At 45.0% G+C, this 17,645-nt stretch overlaps 1 protein-coding gene across 6 annotated transcripts in view; it reads right to left on the bottom strand.

Annotated features, from left to right (window-relative positions):
- ATPSCKMT (ATP synthase c subunit lysine N-methyltransferase) overlaps positions 1 to 17,645 on the bottom strand; it is a 341,459-nt gene that overhangs the window by 201,184 nt on the left and 122,630 nt on the right. The window contains exon 2 of one of the 6 annotated variants that reach the window (XM_073630735.1): positions 1,791 to 1,901. The exons of the other annotated variants lie outside the window; for them this stretch is intronic. The gene's annotated coding sequence lies outside the window, so the exon portion shown is untranslated. The remainder of the gene's footprint in view (positions 1 to 1,790; positions 1,902 to 17,645) is intronic. 6 annotated transcript variants of the gene reach the window in all.

Here is a 17,645-nt window from a genome sequence, read left to right as displayed (position 1 = left end):
GATTGGTGGAGTGCTGCAGAGATGGTTGTTCTTCTGGAAGGTTCTTCACTCTCCACAGAGAAATGCTGGAGCTCTGTCAGAGTGACCATCGTGTTCTTGGTCACCTCCCTGACTAAGGCCCTTCTCCTTCGATTGATTAGTTTGGCTGGGCGGATCACTATAGGTAGAATCCTGGTGGTTCCAAACTTCTTCCATTTATGGATGATGGAGGCCACTATGCTCATTGGGACCTTCAATGCTGCAGACATTTTTCTGTACCCTTCCCCAGATCTGTGCCTCGATACAATACTGTGTCGGAGGTCTACAGACAATTCCTTGGACTTCATGGCTTGGTTTGTGCTCTGACATGCACTGTTAACTGTGGGGCTATATATAGACAGGTGTGGGCCTTTCCAAATCATGTCCAATCAACTAAATTTTCCACAGGTGGACTCCAATCAAGTTGTAGAAACAGCTCAAGGATGAATAGTGGAAACAAGATGCACCTGAGCTAAATTTTGAGTGTCATGGCAAAGGCTGCGAATACTTATGTACATAAGATTTTTGATTTTTTTTTCGTTTTTTTATTTTTAATTTGCAAAGATTTCAAACTAACTTCTTTGACATTGTCATTATTGGATATTGTTTGTAGAATTTTGAGGAAAATAATGAATTTAATCTATTTTGGAATAATGCCCTGTACACACGATCAGACATTGATCGAACATTCCGACAACAAAATCCATGGATTTTTTCCGACGGATGTTGGCTCAAACTTGTCTTGCATACACACGGTCGCACAAATTTGTCGGAAAATCCGATCGTTCTGAACGCGGTGATGTAAAATACGTACGTCGGGACTATAGACGGGGCAGTAGCCAATAGCTTTCGTCTCTTAATTTATTCTGAGCATGCGTGGCACTTTGTGCGTCGGATTTGTGTACACACGATCGGAATTTAACTGATCGGATTTTGTTGTCGGAAAATTTTATAGCCTGTTCTCAAACTTTGTGTGTCCGAAATTCCAACGGAAAAAGTCCGATGGAGCCCACACATGATCGGAATTTCCGACAACACAATCCGATCACACTTTTTCCGTCTGAGAATCCGACCGTGTGTACAGGGCATAAGGCTGTAACATAACAAAATGTGAAAAAAGTGAAGCGCTGTGAATACTTTCCAGATGCACTGTATCTATTAAACCGAGTTTGTAAAGCAATTGTGCTATTTTTACGCTTTGCCTGGTGGGGAATTTGGGTTTTGGAGCTCTGTTGCCTGAGTTGTCCAGGGAGATATCAAATGCTAAGTTGGAGTCCCCCCCTAGGATTAAAGTGCCCTCAAAGTGTGGCTTCATGGTGCGAAACATGGATTCAAAGAAATTGGCCTGGCATTGTTTGGAGCATAATAGGATATAAATGTGTATGTCATTCTGTCTATAGAGCCAAAGACCAGCAAGTATTGTCCCTCTGGGTCTTTGAGTGCTCTTGAGGGGGAAAGGTTTAGACATTTCGAGAAACAGATCGCCACTCCCCGTGTTTTATTTTCACTGTTAGCTAAATAAAATTGGGGGTAGCTCTGATGTAGGAAAGAGGGGTTATAGGAGGTAGGAAAATGGGTCTCCTGTAGGAGGATTACATCCATCTTTAAAGTGTGATACAGTTGGAATAGTTTCCTTCATTTTACTGGGGAGTTCAGACCCTGCACATTGTGGGTCACAATCTGTAGATTTAGGTTAGTATGTGTGGAGCTGTATGTGTGGAGCTAGACATAGAACAGAGGTTTGGACAACTCAGTAAAAAATACAATCTCACCCTGTGGAGACAAATTCCCATTTGAAGAGCTGTGGGTTATGCAACTCCAATGGTCCCCGTCCCAGAAGTGCTGAGAAGGACCTTCCTGGAAGACCTTGAAAGGGCAGAGAGCTGGAGGAGTAGGAAGTAGATAAGCAGGGAGGAAAAAAAAGGGGGAAAAAAAGGGGGGTACAAATAAAATAAATCAGTAAGCAAACTTACAGGAATTTACAGGTAAGCTGTTTTTAAAAATCATGTTTTCTTTTCATACATCAGGGGACACAGAGCCATAGTAGTTACTATGTGGGATGTCCCATAGCAATGGCAACTGAAGGGAGGGAGACACAACAAAAAGGTAGGGCTTTGAGGCTAGATGATTTATACTGCAGCCTGCAGTACACTACGCCCAAAGGCAATATCCTCATGACCTTTAACATCGATTTGATAGAATCTGGTAAACGTATGAACTGAAGACCATGTTGCGGCCTTGCAGATCTGAGCCATAGAGGCCTGGTGATGCACAGCCCAAGAGGCACTAACTGCCCTGGTGGAGTGCACTTTAACATGAAAAGGAGAAATTTTCTTCTTTAGACCATAAGCTTGAACAATCATTTGACGAATCCATTTGGAAATAGTAGACTTTGATGCTGCCTGTCCTCTTTTAGGACCTGCTGGCAGTACAAACAAAACATCTGTTTTGCGAATATGAGCAGTATCTTTTAAACAGACCTTGACCACTCTCACTACTTCAAGGGAATTTAGTGACTTCTCTTCCCTAGATCAAGGTTCTTGGAAAAAAGAAGGCAGAATAATATCCTGGTTTAAATGAAAACCTGTCACTACCTTCGGTAGGAATTCAGGATGAGGCCGCAGTACCACCTTATCCTTATGCATAATCAAATATGGCTCTTTACAAGACAGAGCCGCCAAGTCTGATACCCTACTGGCAACCAAAAAGATTATTTTTCTCGTCAAAAGAACCAAGGGAATTTCCCGTATAGGCTCAAAAGGCTGTTTCTATAAAGCTGACAAGACTAAATTCGAATCCCAAGGATTCAGGGGTGCCCTGATGGGTTACCCCCTGAATAAAATTACGTACCAGAGAGTGAGAAGCAAGAGGCTGTTGAAAGAATACTGATAAGGCCGAGGCCTGGCCCTTGATAGTATTCAAGGCCAGCTTCATTTCCAATCCCATTTGTAGGAATTCAAGGATCCTACCTATGACATACTTCCCGGGGTGCCAACCCCTGGATCCACACCAGGAGACATATGCCTTCCAGACTCTATAGTAAATGACTCTGGAGGCTGGCTTCCTAGCATTAACCAAAGTAGACACTACTGAAGGAGATAACCCACGGTCCTTTAGAATGTGGGTTTTAATAGCCAAACCATTAAATTTAGCGTTTGTAAGGTAGGATAGAATACCGGACCTTGTGCAAGAAGGTATGGCCACAGCGGCAGGATCCAAGGGACCCCTACCGCCGTCTTTATGATCTCGGCAAACCAAGATCTTCTGGGCCACGCTGGGGCCACCAGAATCACCTTTTTCCGTTCCTGCTTGACCCTGGGGAGAAGGCGCGGAAGCAGCAGAACTGGAGGAAATGCATAGATCAGTGAAAACTGATCCCATGGAAAGACCAAGGCGTCTGTTCCGCACGCTAGCAGATCCCTCGTCCTTGACACAAAGTTGTCGACTTTGTTGTTGAATCTGGACGCGAACAGATCCACGTCCGGAACACCCCATTTGTGACATATTGACAGAAAAATGTCGGGGTGAAGGGACCATTCTCCCGGAAACAATTGTTGGTGACTCAAGTAGTCCGCCTGCCAATTTTCTATCCCTGGAATGAAAATCGCTGATAGGCAAGGAATGTTGCTTTCTGCCCAAGCTAGAACAGGATTCACTTCTTTTTGGGCTACACGACTTCTCGTGTCCCCTTGGTGATTGATGTAGGCCACAGCCGTGGCATTGTCAGATTAAATCCTGACAGGACAATTCCGTAGTCTGAGCGTCCAGGCCTCTAGGGCCAGACGTACTGCCCGAATTTCCAGAATATTGATGGGCAAGGTCCTTTCTGACTTGGACCACTTCCCCTGGACAGATGCTTTTTCCAGGACTGCTCCCCAGTCTAGAAGGCTGGCATCCATTGTTACCACTTTCCAGGATACTGGTAGAAAGGATTTCCCCTTTTGGAGGTTGCTGGATATCAACCACCAATTGAGACTCTGACGCACCTCAGGGGATAAGTACATTGGAAAGTCCAAAGCCTGGACCTTCTTGTTCCAGGCCGGCAGAATGGTGTTTTTTTAACAGTCTTGAATGAAACTGTGCATAATGAACGGCCTCAAAAGAGGCCACCATCTTTCCTAACAATTTCATGCACAGCCGAACGGAGGTATTTCTCTTTGTTTTGACAAGTTGAATCAGTTCCTTTATGGAGCTGACTCTTGCCTGGGGTAAGAATACCTTCTTTTGAACGGTATCTATGATCAGCCCCAAGTACTGTAATCTCCTTGAAGGTTTTAAGGAGGATTTTTCTAGGTTGAGAATCCAGCCTAGGAATTCCAGGTAGCTTACAGCTGAGATTAAACTTTCGTTTAGACTGGAGACTGATTGATCTACTAAAAGCAAATCGTCTAGATAGGCTAGGGTAGTTATACCCTGAGCCCTTAACCTGGCTAAAGGAGGTGCCAGGATCTTTGTGAACACATGTGGTGCGGTGGCTAGACCGAATGGCAGAGCCGCAAACTGAGAATGATGATTTTTTACCTTGAAGCGTAGAAACTTCTGATGAGCGGGAAATATCGGCACATGGAGATATGAATCCTTGATGTCGACTGATGCCAAAAATTCCCCTCCTTGCAAAATGTAGACATTCGGATTGACTCCATGCAAAAGGAACGGATATTTAAGTGCCGATTCAGATCTTTGAGATCTAGAATGGGTCTTACTTCCCCATTCGGTTTTGGAACTGTAAAAAAGGTTTGAATAAAACCCTGAACCTTGCTCCTCTGTGGGAACCTCTGATATCACATTCTGGGATAAGAGATGATCCAGAGCTAGAAAGAGAGACTTCCTTTTCCCTGGATCTCTGGGAACGTTTGATCTTAGAAAACGAGGAGATGGGAATTCTTGGAACTCTAGTTTGTAACCTAGAGAAATTGAGGAAGCCACCCATCTGTCTTGACATTGTTCCTGCAAGATCTTTGAAAATTGCAGAAGCCTTCCCCCCACCCGAGCAAGCAGGGGCGCCCCTTCATAAGGAGGCTTTAGTATTTTGCTTTGCGGGCTTTCTGCCCCAAGTCCTCTTTTGGCCCTGGGACTGCCCCTGAGGTCTTCCTTTTGAGCTTGATGGTGGAGGCCGTCGAGACTGCCTAGAGGCAGATGCTCCTGGCACTGGAGAGGATGCATGTTTAAAAGGAGAAATGCTTAAACTTCTTCTTTACTGGTAAAAGAGAACTTTTCCTATTAGAAATCCTTTGGATATATTTATCTAAATCGTCCCCAAATAACCGTTCACCATGAAATGGGAAACTGGCCAAAAGCTTTTTACACGGCGCTTCGGCTGACCAATTTTTCAATCATAGGACTCTGCGTGTATGTACCAGTCTGAGCATAAGTCGTGAGGCTTGAATAATAGAATCCTTCATAGCATCCACCGTAAAACATAGTGCTTCTGATACGCCAGCCCATTGCTGGGCCTGCTGATCAGGAATAATCTTAAGTACCTCTACAAACTGGTCCTTTATGGACTGAGACACTCCAATTGCCGCAAGAGCTGGCTGCACCACTGAACTTGCCAGAGAAATGTTGTTCTTAAAAAGAAATTCCAACTTTTTATCTGTTGGATCCTTTAACATTTGTGCATTGTCTACCGGACAAGTGAGATTTTTATTTACCAAGGAGATTGCAACATCGATTGCTGGAACCCCCCATTTCTTATAGAATTCCTCCTCCATAGGATAAAGTGTAGAAAACCTTTTTGGAGGAAAAAACTGCTTATCCGGGTGTTTCCATTCAGAATACATCAGCTTTTTTAGCCGTGAATGGATAGGAAAGGCATCCCCAGATGAGGGAGGCTTTAGTGATCCCAAACCAGAGGTGGGCTCATCAATAGACTGTGCTACAGGCAGCAAAAAAGTTGAGCGAACCAACTTAGTAAGGGAGTGTACCAATAAACTTTCTTGTGAGACTACACCCTCTATATTAGGATCCTCGGAAGAGGAGATATCAGCGTGTTCCTGATCCTTTGGAAGAACTTCCTTATCCCCTGCTCCTTGCACCTCAGTATGAGGGTCCTGAGCACTGGAGGGGGATCTGCTACGCTTGGATCCACTATGGAAAGTGATCATAGCATCAATCTTCTGTTCCAAACTTGAAATGGTAGAAGAAAAAACCTCCTGGGTAATATATATAGGGGCTAAAGTGTCCAGCGTTGCTGCAACACCAGTCCCCACTGATGGACATGGATTTAGGTTATTGTAAAACAATTGATCCCTTAGAACCCTTTGAGGAGTTCCTTGTCCCCCTTCCACTCATAGCCTGATGCACAAAGCAGAGGCACTACCAGAAGGAATGCATACACTGCTAGGGCTATAGTCCAGCAAAAAAATTGCTGCTATTAATGCCCAGCCTGAAGCAGTAACAATGTGTCAAAAGGAAAAAATGCCTGTGTCACCAAACCTGAAAAATGCCACCTCTTTGCTCTTGTGTCCCTCCACAGCCAGCAGCAGCACACAGTGTGCTTTTAAAAGCTTGCCTCCACGTGCACCTGGCGTCGGAGAACTCCAGCGTCGCCTACAGTTCCCCCTCCGTTTTCAAAAAGACAGGTTTTCCCGCGCTAGCGGCGGACTACAGGTACCCTCGGACACAGAGCGAGCATGGCGGGGGGGGGTTTACAAAAGCCGCTGAGCGGCCGCTGCATTTTCCTTTTTCTTTTTAAAAAAGGATCTGGGCGCTTTTTCCCCCACAAGGGGGGGAATTCCAGCATAGGGGGGCAACAGGCGGGGAGACAAATCCCCCTTTAGGCTTACCGGAGGCTTTGCTGCTTTGGCCGGAGGAGAAGGAGGAAGTGTTGGGCTCCTGACACAATGCTGTTTCCAGCATGAGGCGGTGAGTGCTTAATACAGCCCCCAGTGGTGACACATAGGCATGACAACATTTTTTTTTAAAGGAGACATTCATAAGAAAATTTAAAAGATTTCTTAGAAAACTCCACTTACCTTTCCCGCTGCAGGGTTTTCTGTGGTAAACCAACAGACCCAATCTTCACCCTTCACGGTGGGTTCCGTTAAAGCGGGGGTCCACCTATCTAACGTTTTTTGTTTTTTTTTAGTTCATTCACAAACTTTTCTTCTCAGCATTACATACTCACATATTGTGTGTAATATGTCCGCCTGTGTCAAATTTCGTCGGAAAGAATAACTTATATTATTCACTGCAGGCGGTTTCCATCTTCATTGTGGGCATTTGAAGCCCACAAGCATTTATTTCCTGGATGTGGTGAATGCTGTGCTCCCAGCATTCACCGCTCGTTCCCGCACATGCTCAGTGGCATCCTGGGAAGCCTGAGACTAGCTCCCAGGAGTCTGGGAGAGGCTAGAAACACGCCTACTCCCACGGGAGGAGAACCAGGAAGTGCAAAGAAGAATAGAAAAATAAAAGGTAATTACGGCGATTTAAATTTTTTTAAATGGCATGTCAGCATCTAGGCAAGGAAGAGAATACATACAGATATTGTTCAAAATTTGGGTGGAACCCCGCTTTAAACCTTCAGGAGCAGGGGACCCTAGAGGGAACCCACTATCCTGGACCTGCAACAGTACCCTGCCAGGAAAACTTTATGGCCTCACTACCAAAAAGTACTGGATCCCAGGGTCCAGCTCTCTAAAAAGAGAAGCATTCACAGGCAAAACTTTGTTTCTTCGAATAAGAGGCCAGAGTACCATTCAATTTGGCCCAAAATAAGACACTTTCTGTTCCAATATGTTTATTGAGTCATTTTTTTTGGGGGTAAACAAGAGAAATATAACAAGCTCGTTGTTCACCCACGCAGGGACAAAATAAGACAGCTTGAATGGATCCGGTCAGCATGGCTAGCCCCAGCAAGGATTGCTCCAGTGGAGCTCAGCACAGCACATCTTTACTCGTGACCAACACCTTAGACACTGGCGAAAAAACGGAGGTACTCCCAGTAGTGGGAAGGGGTTATATAGGGAGTGCACTTCTTGTCTTAGGGCATGCCAGTGTCCATCACCTGAAGGTGGCCTATAACCCACATAGTAACTACTATGGCTCTGTGTCCCCTAATGTATGAAACGAAAGGGGGAAAAAAAAGGGAAGGGGGTAAAAATCACAACACTTAATGTCAATTAATAGCCCACCCCCTCCCTTCCTAGAGATGATCCCAAGGGAATGAGGCCAATGAGTCTGATGGGAACCAGGAGATCTCCGATGAAGGGGAGACTGACTCCTAAGTGTACAAACACAAATGAAGTGGAACTGGACATCCTTGTCCTGGGCCAGGTCACATCAGGGAGGTTGAGATTCCCTTGACCTCTTTGGTTGCTGTTTCTGCTACACAGGTCTGAGGGGGCTAGGGGGTGATGGCCTCTTTGTAGATGAAGGACCTCTGTGGGTGGTTGGATGAGGCATCTCTTGGGTAATCAGACCCAGCTGTAGGAGAAAACGTTCGCCATCTGGAAAGGAGGAGAAGCCATAAGACTTGTTCCAAAATAAGAAGTTTAGGCAGAATGGAAAGGACCATCTATACGTAATTTCCTTTTGTGTCAGGATCTGTGGTAGTGGTTTCAAGGAGCCTCTCCTTTGTACGGTAGAGCGGGAGAGGTCTTCAATGATCTGGACCTGATGACCCTGCATGAGGATTCTGTCTGTGTTCCGGGGATATTTTCATCACCTCTTCTCTCACGGAGTAGAAATGTGGCTTGACTATCAAGTCTCTTGGGAGACCATCTGCACATGGTGGTTGTAGGGCCCTGTCTAGCTTCAGGCAGTGAGCTAGAATATCTGGAGTTAAGTCTTTATTAAAGGAACAAATAGCGGGTTGCACTTCCTTAACCGATTCCGGGAGACCTCTAATTCTGAAGTTATATTGTCTGGATCTGTCTTCCAGGTCATCAATTTTTGACAAGGCGGTCTCCAGTTGATCCTTGAGATCCTGTATTCTGGCAGTGTTCTGAATGGCTCTGGCGACAGTTTGAGCCGTTTTCTTTTCAATGGCTTCTATACAAGTTCCCAAATCCTGCAGATCTACATGAATAGAAGAGTTGATCTGAGCAGCTGTGTGGGCCAAACCCCTAGACAGTATTTTTGAAAAGCCTGACATTATGGAGGGGAAATCAGCAGGAGTGAGGGGATGATTTTGTGTCCCACTCTCCAGTACATTAGGGCTAGCTAAAATGTCACTCATGGGTGTAAGCAGCAGTTCATCAAGGGTTCTCCCTATCAAAGACACAGTTGAGGCTGGGGAGGGTGCGTTGGGAGGTGGGTTACTCACTATGGGGCATACAGGGATAAGCGGAGAGGCACCTCCTTCATCCTGGTCGGCTATCTATTCCTCGGTCTCCGTGTGCTGGCCTCGTGTAGTTGCGGCTGCTATCTTTGCCTGTCGTGGACTGGGGTCTAGCTGCCAGGATAAATCTCTTCTGGCGGTGCTGCAGGACATCAGGGTGATTCCTGGACGTTCACCGGGCAGATGTTGGTTGAGCGGGCTGGGGCCAAGTTCTCTGTCGGCTCTTTCGTAGATAGGCTGGCACCGTGCGGAGCTCCAGGGCTAAACGGCCATCTTGGAGTCTTCCGTGCATGCGCCTGAGGTGCCCAGGGTATTTTTTAAGAGGCATGGTGAGTCTTTAGAAAATTTAATTTCTTTCCTCCAAGTTTTTTGGGAAATGCAGAAAGAGAATGATTTTTTTTTTTACACAAAGTTGTCAGTTTCATAAAATATTTCTCTCACACAGCATATACATACTTAGAATTTCGCCCCAAAACATATTCTGCTACTCCTCCTGAGTATGGGGATAACATGTATGAGACTTTTTCAATGTTTGGACTTATTATGTACAAGACATTGAATCTTTTGCATCATAGAGATAAATCACCATTGTATCACAAACAATGTACTGTAACTGCTTGCTTCTGTATAAGTGGTCAGGGAACATAGTTTAGTGTAGCATCACCAATAGCTGTCCCCATACCTATAAGCCAAGTGTCACCTATAGCAGTCTAAAAAACTATAAGCCAAGCTGCCCCAGGAATTCTATATTCACTAGCCAGGAAATACAGGAGGCCGAACAAAGGGTGAACAAAAGAGTCCCTGTGGTTCCAGGAGTGCAGTTGTCTTCAGGGGATGGCTGGGACTGGTGTCCTACAGGAACGTAGTCAGCGAGATGTGCAAGTAAATCAGTTCAGGCGGCAACCAGAGACATTATAAATAAACAGGCAATGGATTGGTGAAAACAGCAGGCAGAAACATGGTCAATAAACAGAACAGGGTCAGTACAGGTGGCAGAGGCAACACTACACTGGTGTGGCAGTGATCAAGAACACTGTTGCTGGATGCACTGGCTCTGGTGACACTATACTAAAGTAGCAGCGATCAGGGACACTGTTGTTGGCTGCACTGACTAGGGTGACACTGGCACTAGTGTGGCTAGTGATTAGGAACATTTAAACTGCCTGCACTGGTCTGGTGACACTGTCACTAATATGGCAGCTATCAGGAACTTTGTTGCTGGCTAACATTGGTCGGGTGACACTGTGACTGGTGTGGCATCATGAGTGCCTGACTGTGCCCACCCTTTCAGCTCCTCCATTCATAGAAGCCATTACTACAGCATTCATGAATGAAACATGATCTGTGAAGGGAGGGTGATTGATAAGTTTGCCTCCTCTAGCCACAGATCATGTTATAGTCATACAGTAGAAGCTGTCATAACGTCTTATATGAATAGAGCAGCTGGGCAGAAAGGGAGGGAATAGCTGGACAGTCTTTAACAGCCCCTTAGTTCTATTAACCCCTGCTGCATGGAAATATTAAAGCGGAAGTCCGGCTGTTTAAAAAAAAAAAGTCAGCAACTACAAACACTGTAGCTGCTGACTTTTAATAAGGGCACTTACCTGTCCAGCAAGCCCGCGATGTTGGCCCCCCGAGGCCGATCCATCCATCGGATCGGGTGCCGGCGCCGCCATCCTAACTAAGGGAAACAGGCAGTGGAGCCTTGTGGCTTCACTGCCCGTTTCCTACTGCGCATGTGCGAGTTGCGCGGCACTTTGTGAATGGCCCTGGTGTTTTCTGGGACACACACATGTCCCAGAATACAACGGGCCAGCTCACCGAAGAGGAGAAAGTGACAGAACAGCGCAGCGGAATAGGAAGAGGCAGATTAGGAACACTGCCTAGCAACAGGGGTTTCTGGTACGTAAAAAAAAAATGTTTCTCATTTTTTAATTAATTTTTTGTAGAATTTTAATGTCATTTTTTATTTTAGGGTGGACCTCCGCTTTAAGACAGTGAGGGTGGGGGCATTGGCACAGGAAGATTTTGGGGAAAGGAGGACACAGGAGCAGAAGGGATACATCTTGTTGAAGGTAAGCAATATTCTTTGTGCTTATTTGTTATTTTAGGTAAATTTAAGCGTTAAGCTTTCTGCTGAGATTGGAGAGTCTGAGGTGAGGCCGGGGGACCCGACTCGAGCCTGGGCTGGGACACTGGCCACCTATCTGGCACCAGAGAGGGACAGTTCCTTGCTGCTCGCACCAGCAGCTTCCCAGCACAGCTCTGCATCCACCACGTTTCCCTACTGAACGCTGCACATCTTTGCCGCCCAAAGGAGGACTTTACATGGGACAGAGATATGCCGCAGCACGTGTATATACAGTATCTCTCAAAAGTGAGTACACCCCTCACATTTTTGTAAATATTTGGTATCTTTTCATGTGACAACACTGAAGAAATGTCACTTTGCTACAATATAAAGTAGCGAGTGTAAAGCTTGTATAACAGTGTAAATTTGCTGTCCCCTCAAAAAACGCAACACACAGCCATTAATGTCTAAACCACTGGCAACAAAAGTGAGTACACCCCTTTTTGGAACATCCTTAAAAAGAAAGAACGCACCGGCGAGCTCAGCAACACCAAAAGACCTGGATGACAACGGAAAACAACTGTGGTGGATGACCGAAGAATTCTTTCTCTGGTGAAGAAAACACCCTTGATCTGGCCAACAGTTGGCCAGATCAAGAACACTCTCCAGGAGGTAGGTGTATGTGTGTCAAAGTCAACTATCAAGAGAAGACTTCACCAGAGTGAATGCAGAGGGTTTATCACAAGATGTAAACCATTGGTGAGCCTCAAAAACAGGAAGGCCAGATTAGAGTTTGCCAAACAACATCTAAAAAAGCCTTCACAGTTCTGGAACAACATCCTATGGACAGATGAGACCAAGATCAACTTGTACCAGAGTGATTGGAAGAGAAGAGTATGGAGAAGGAAAGGAACTTCAGAACCAAAGCATACCACCTCATCAGTGAAGCATGGTGGTGGTAGTGTCAGGGCGTTAGCATGTATGGCTGCCAATGGAACTGGTTCTCTTGTATTTATTGATGATGTGACTGCTGACAAAAGCAGCAGGATGAATTCTGGAGTGTTTCAGGCAATATTATCTGCTCATATTCAGCAAAATGCTTCAGAACTCATTGGACGGCGCTTCACAGTGCAGATGGACAATGACCCAAAGCATACTGCGAAAGCAACCAAAGAGTTTTTTAATGGAAAGAAGTGGAATGTTATGCAATGGCCAAGTCAATCACCTGACCTGAATCCGATTGAGCATGCATTTCACTTGCTGAAGATAAAACTGAAAGGAAAATGCCCCAAGAACAAGCAGGAACTGAAGACAGTTGCAGTAGAGGCCTAGCAGAGCATTTCCAGGAATGAAACCCAGTGTCTGGTGATGTCTATGCATTCCAGACATCAAGCTATATTTGACTGCAAAGGATTTGCAACCAAGTATTAAAAAGTGAAAGTTTGATGGATGATTGTTAATCTGTCCCATTACTTTAGGTCCCTTAAAAAGTGGGAGGCACGAATACAAACTGTTGTAATTCCTACGCTGTTCACCTGATTTGGATGTAAATACCCTCAAATTAAAGCTGAAAGTCTGCAGTTAAAGCACATCTTATTAGTTTCATTTCAAACTCATTGTGGTGGTGTATAGAGCCAAAAAGATTAGAATTGTGTTGATGTCCCAATATTTATGGACCTGACTGTATATCTTTTGATAATTTTGTAGTTTCATAAACAGCTACACATGCACAGCTTAGATGGTGGCCTCCACTTCTGTTTATTTACAATCTCCTGTAGTGTGCCTGCAGTCTCTTACCATCACCTGTAATATGCATGCAGTCTCCTACCATCACCTGTACTATGCCTGCAGTCTCTGACCAACTCCTGTAGTATGCCTGCAGTCTCTGACCATCTCCTATAGTATGCCTGCAGTCTCTGATCATCTACTGTTGTATGTCTAGCATTAAATATTATGCACAACCCTTTGTTATGTCAAGGGTTGCAGTTGAGGCCCTCAAAACCTTATCAGTTGACCATCACTGGGATGCAGTCTCAAACCAAGCTATATGTTCACAAATTAAATGGAGTGTATAAGAGTCAGAACAAGCCCTTTGTGGTTTAAAGTGGACCTTTCACCATGAAGGCCTCCTTCACACTTGCTGCTGTCCCCTGATTACTTTGCAGAGGCAGTTTGCAGACATTCAGGAAGTGCTACGGCTGGCTCCTGAATATGTGTTTTTTTTCCAAGCCGCATGGAAAATTTGCGGTCACAACCATGAGCCAATAGCGTGACTTGTGGCTGCAGTGCAATGGGCAAGTTTGAAAAGGGGTGGGGGGGTGGTGAAATAAATATTGGGTGGTTATTGGTTTCCCCCTCTTTATTATAAATATGTGTTAACTTGTCTATTCCTATAGTTAGCTGGTCTGGAAAAGCTCTGGTATAGTTACTGGTGATAGTACAATAATAAGGTTAGCTATTAAAAATAAACACACTGCTTATATAAGCAAGGGTCTTATTTATTTCCCAAGAAATTAGGAATGCTAACATAATAAAATGAAAAGGAAAATATTACAGAGCATATAAAACAAAAGAATATAAAAGATACTTTACGCAAGGTCCTCCTCTGTGTTTAATAGCTTTAAGCTGGGCTCAAAATGGCTGGAGAGCCATGAGGCAAGAGAGCCATGAGACAAGAGAAGGAGAGAGCAATTCCATTCAGTGAGCACTTTTAAACTACAATCACACCCCACCCCCACACAACACCCATCTAGCCTTCTATCCAATGGCTTTTTTTCTTCTGTAACTCAGCCCATCAGTCATCTTGGCAGCAGTGTTTTTTTCTAAGCTTTGTTTGCAGACGTGTTAATCAAGCACTTCCATCTTTATTACACCAGGAGGTCTGGAGCCAAGCTTTTGTTCCCATATTCCCGTCAGGGGGCATGATTCTTCTTTCAGATGAAGGTTCTCATATGTTTACAAAGCCCTGATGGGTAACCAGTTAAATTGCATTCCAGGCGGCCCCCAAGAGTGATGAGGCTAGGTGTATCCAGATTTCACATTTTGAGCCCAGCTTTAAGCTGGGCTCAAAATTTCTAGAGAGCCATGAGGCAAGAGAGCCATGAGACAAGAGAGGGAGAGAGCAATTCCATTCAGTGAGCACTTTTAAACTACAATCAGACCCCACCCCCACACAACACCCATCTAGCCTTCTATCCAATGGCTTTTTTTCTTCTGTAACTTAGCCCATCAGTCATCTTGGCAGCAGTGTTTTTTTTTTAAGCTTTGTTTGCAGACGTGTTAATCAAGCACTTCCATCTTTATTACACCAGGAGGTCTGGAGCCGAGCTTTTGTTCCCATATTCCCATCAGGGGGCATGATTCTTCTTTCAGATGAAGGTTCTCATATGTACAAAGCCCTGATGGGTAACCAGTTAAATTGCATTCCAGGTGGCCCCCAAGAGTGATGAGGCTAGGTGTATCCAGATTTCATATTCAAACACATCTTGTATTATGAAATAAAACATGTTGCCTTCCATGAGCACCTGTGAAACGTGACATGTCAAATTAAAATTGCAGCACTGTGAAGCTAATCATCAAGGTCACTGCAATGGTTAGATGCAATCTGGTCACTCCTATTTCTCTGTGTGGCATGCATAGCAGATCTTGTTTTTCAACTGTATCCTGAGGGGCTGATATTTTGTGTTGACTTTTTAAGTGTAAGCCAGGTAAATAACTTGTTATGGGTATTGTCAGTGTTTACATATTGTGTTTATACTGTTTAAATATTGATTGTCTTAGATCAGGGGTCAGCAACCTACGGCCCACGGGCTGCAGGCGGCCCGCCGCCGCTAAATGTCCGGCCCATCAATGCACATGATGAATTGATGTGCACCCAGCCTACGGACATCTTAACCCCTTCAGAGCCGGTGGTTGGCTTTCTTGGGATAACAAGAAAGCCAAGTCGCTTGGCTGTTATCCCAAGCAGTGGGAGGGGATGTCCCCCCTCCCGCCACCTTCCGCGGTTCACCGGGGATCTCCCGTCCCCCGGGAGGCTAGAGCGATCAGTCGGCACGTTCGCCGGCTTGCCAGAGACCCGAACGAAGCCGGAATTGGCTTTGATCGGGTTTCCGATCTAGTAACCCGGAAGAGATGTTATGACATCACATGCTGTTTACAGAAGGCTTAAAGATGCCAAATTAAAAGAATGGCAGTACTCAAAACAGCCAAACTTGGCATTTTGAATGCTTTTAAGTGCAAAGGAGGGATTTGGGGGTAAAATCTATAAAGAGTACTTGTCACTGCCTATTACTGTCACAAGGGATGTTTTTTTCAAAGGGACAGTGTAAAAAAAAAATGTAAAAAATAAATACAATTTTTTTTTAAAGCGCCCTATCCCTCTGTGCTTACACGGCTTGGGGGGGCTATGTAATATGCAGGGGGCTGTGTAATATGCAGGGGGCTGTGTAATGTGCAGGGGGGGCTGTGTGGCAGCATAGTTGTCAAAATTTTGCCTTAAAAAGTTGTGGAGAACATAGCACGCCAGGATGATATGATTCAGTTTATACTCCGCCATGTGTATGGGTGTAAGAAATAGGCGGAACCGGCTGGCCATGATTCCAAATGTGTTCTCCACCACTCTTCTGGCTCTGGCCAGCCAGTGATTAAAAACCCTCTGGTCCAGGGTGAGGGTCCTCATAGGGAATGGCCGCATAAGATGGTCCCCCAGCACAAACGCTTCATCTGCAACGAAGACGAATGGGAGTCCTTCCACATTGTCTTCTGGAGGTGGCAAGTCCAAGCTGCCATTCTGGAGACGCCTGTAGAACTCCGTCTGGGCATTCTTCCCCACGTCCACATACAGGAACTCATAAGTAGCCGACACCAACGCCAACATCACAATACTATTGAACCCCTTGTAGTTGTAATAGTATGACCCCGAGTTGGGTGGTGGGACGATATGGACGTGTTTCCCATCAATTGCCCCTCCGCAGTTAGGAAAGTCCCACCGCTGGGCAAAGTGGGAGGCAACAGTCTGCCATTCCTGTGGCATGGAAGGAAACTGTGGAGTCGAACAAGAAAAGAAAATTAATAATTTTGCACATAAACATGGAAAGCAGATTAGACACAAACATTCTTGGCCAACATCAGTATAAAATTTATTTTAGGGAGTATTTAAAGACAAAGGTATAAGGTCCACCTATCAGCTCCCCCCCCCCCCCCCCCCATGGGCCATTTGCTAAATTTTATGGGGGGGGGGATATGTTTGGGACAGGTAACCCTCTCCACTTCATTGGGAGATGAATGCCTAAATAATGTGTATTACTTTGGCCATCCCCTCCTTACTTTACACTATTGGCAGCCCACTGGACAGGTAAGAAGTGTCATAATACAAAGATAAAAATACACACTGTACAAATGGAAGCACATTTTTACATTCTGCTATTACCTATAAAGATAATAATAGGATACAAAAACTTTAAACAGTACCATTTGTAAGTATTCGGGCAGGCCCTTGCACTAGATGCTTTGGGGAATTCATCCATAAATATGACCACTAAAGAGTTGGGTATAGTGTGTATGGGTTTGCCAAAGTCAGCAGATAAAGGATTGGTATCAGCTGAGTTAGCAGTTGGGGGGAGGGAGGGTTCCAAATGATTTTGGGACACAAAAAAAAAAGCCTCTGGCACTCTGCCAGAATTTCAAACACACATCACAAATTTCTACATTTTAGGAGGTTTTTAGGCCAAATGCACTACTATGGAGCTGACAAAATACATTGTTAATTGAGTAGACGAGGTGAGTATAGGCCCAGGAGAGCATGCTGGGGAGGTAAGTGAAGGCAAATATGTATGAAGGCCAAAAAAAACATAAAATTCCAGCATGCATGAGGACAAAGGGGACATTCACAGCATATTACAATCATGGTAATTAGGCAATGAGGAAAGAAATACAATATATTAACAAACATTATATACAATAAAATGTAATATTAAAGGATAAATCTTACCTTAATATAATCCTTCTGCAGGACCTGGATGATGGCAGAACAGGTCTCTGGGATAATGATCCCCAGAGCCTGGGGGGAGATGCTTGTCGAGAACTTGAGGTCCTACAGGCTTCTCCCCGTCGCCAAGTACCGCAGGGTGGCGATGAGCCTCTGCTCCGGAGTGATGGCTTGCCTCATGCAGGTAACCTGCCTGCTGATATAGGGGGTCAGCAAAGCCAACAAACGGTGAAATACGGGGTCCGTCATCCGGAGAAATTTCCTGAAATCATCAGGATTATTCTCAT

Source organism: Aquarana catesbeiana, linkage group LG05 (genome assembly GCF_042186555.1).
Source record: "Aquarana catesbeiana isolate 2022-GZ linkage group LG05, ASM4218655v1, whole genome shotgun sequence".
NCBI lineage: Eukaryota > Metazoa > Chordata > Amphibia > Anura > Ranidae > Aquarana > Aquarana catesbeiana.
The sequence above is the reverse complement of the archived record's forward strand: the minus strand, read 5'-3'. Positions and strand labels throughout refer to the sequence as shown.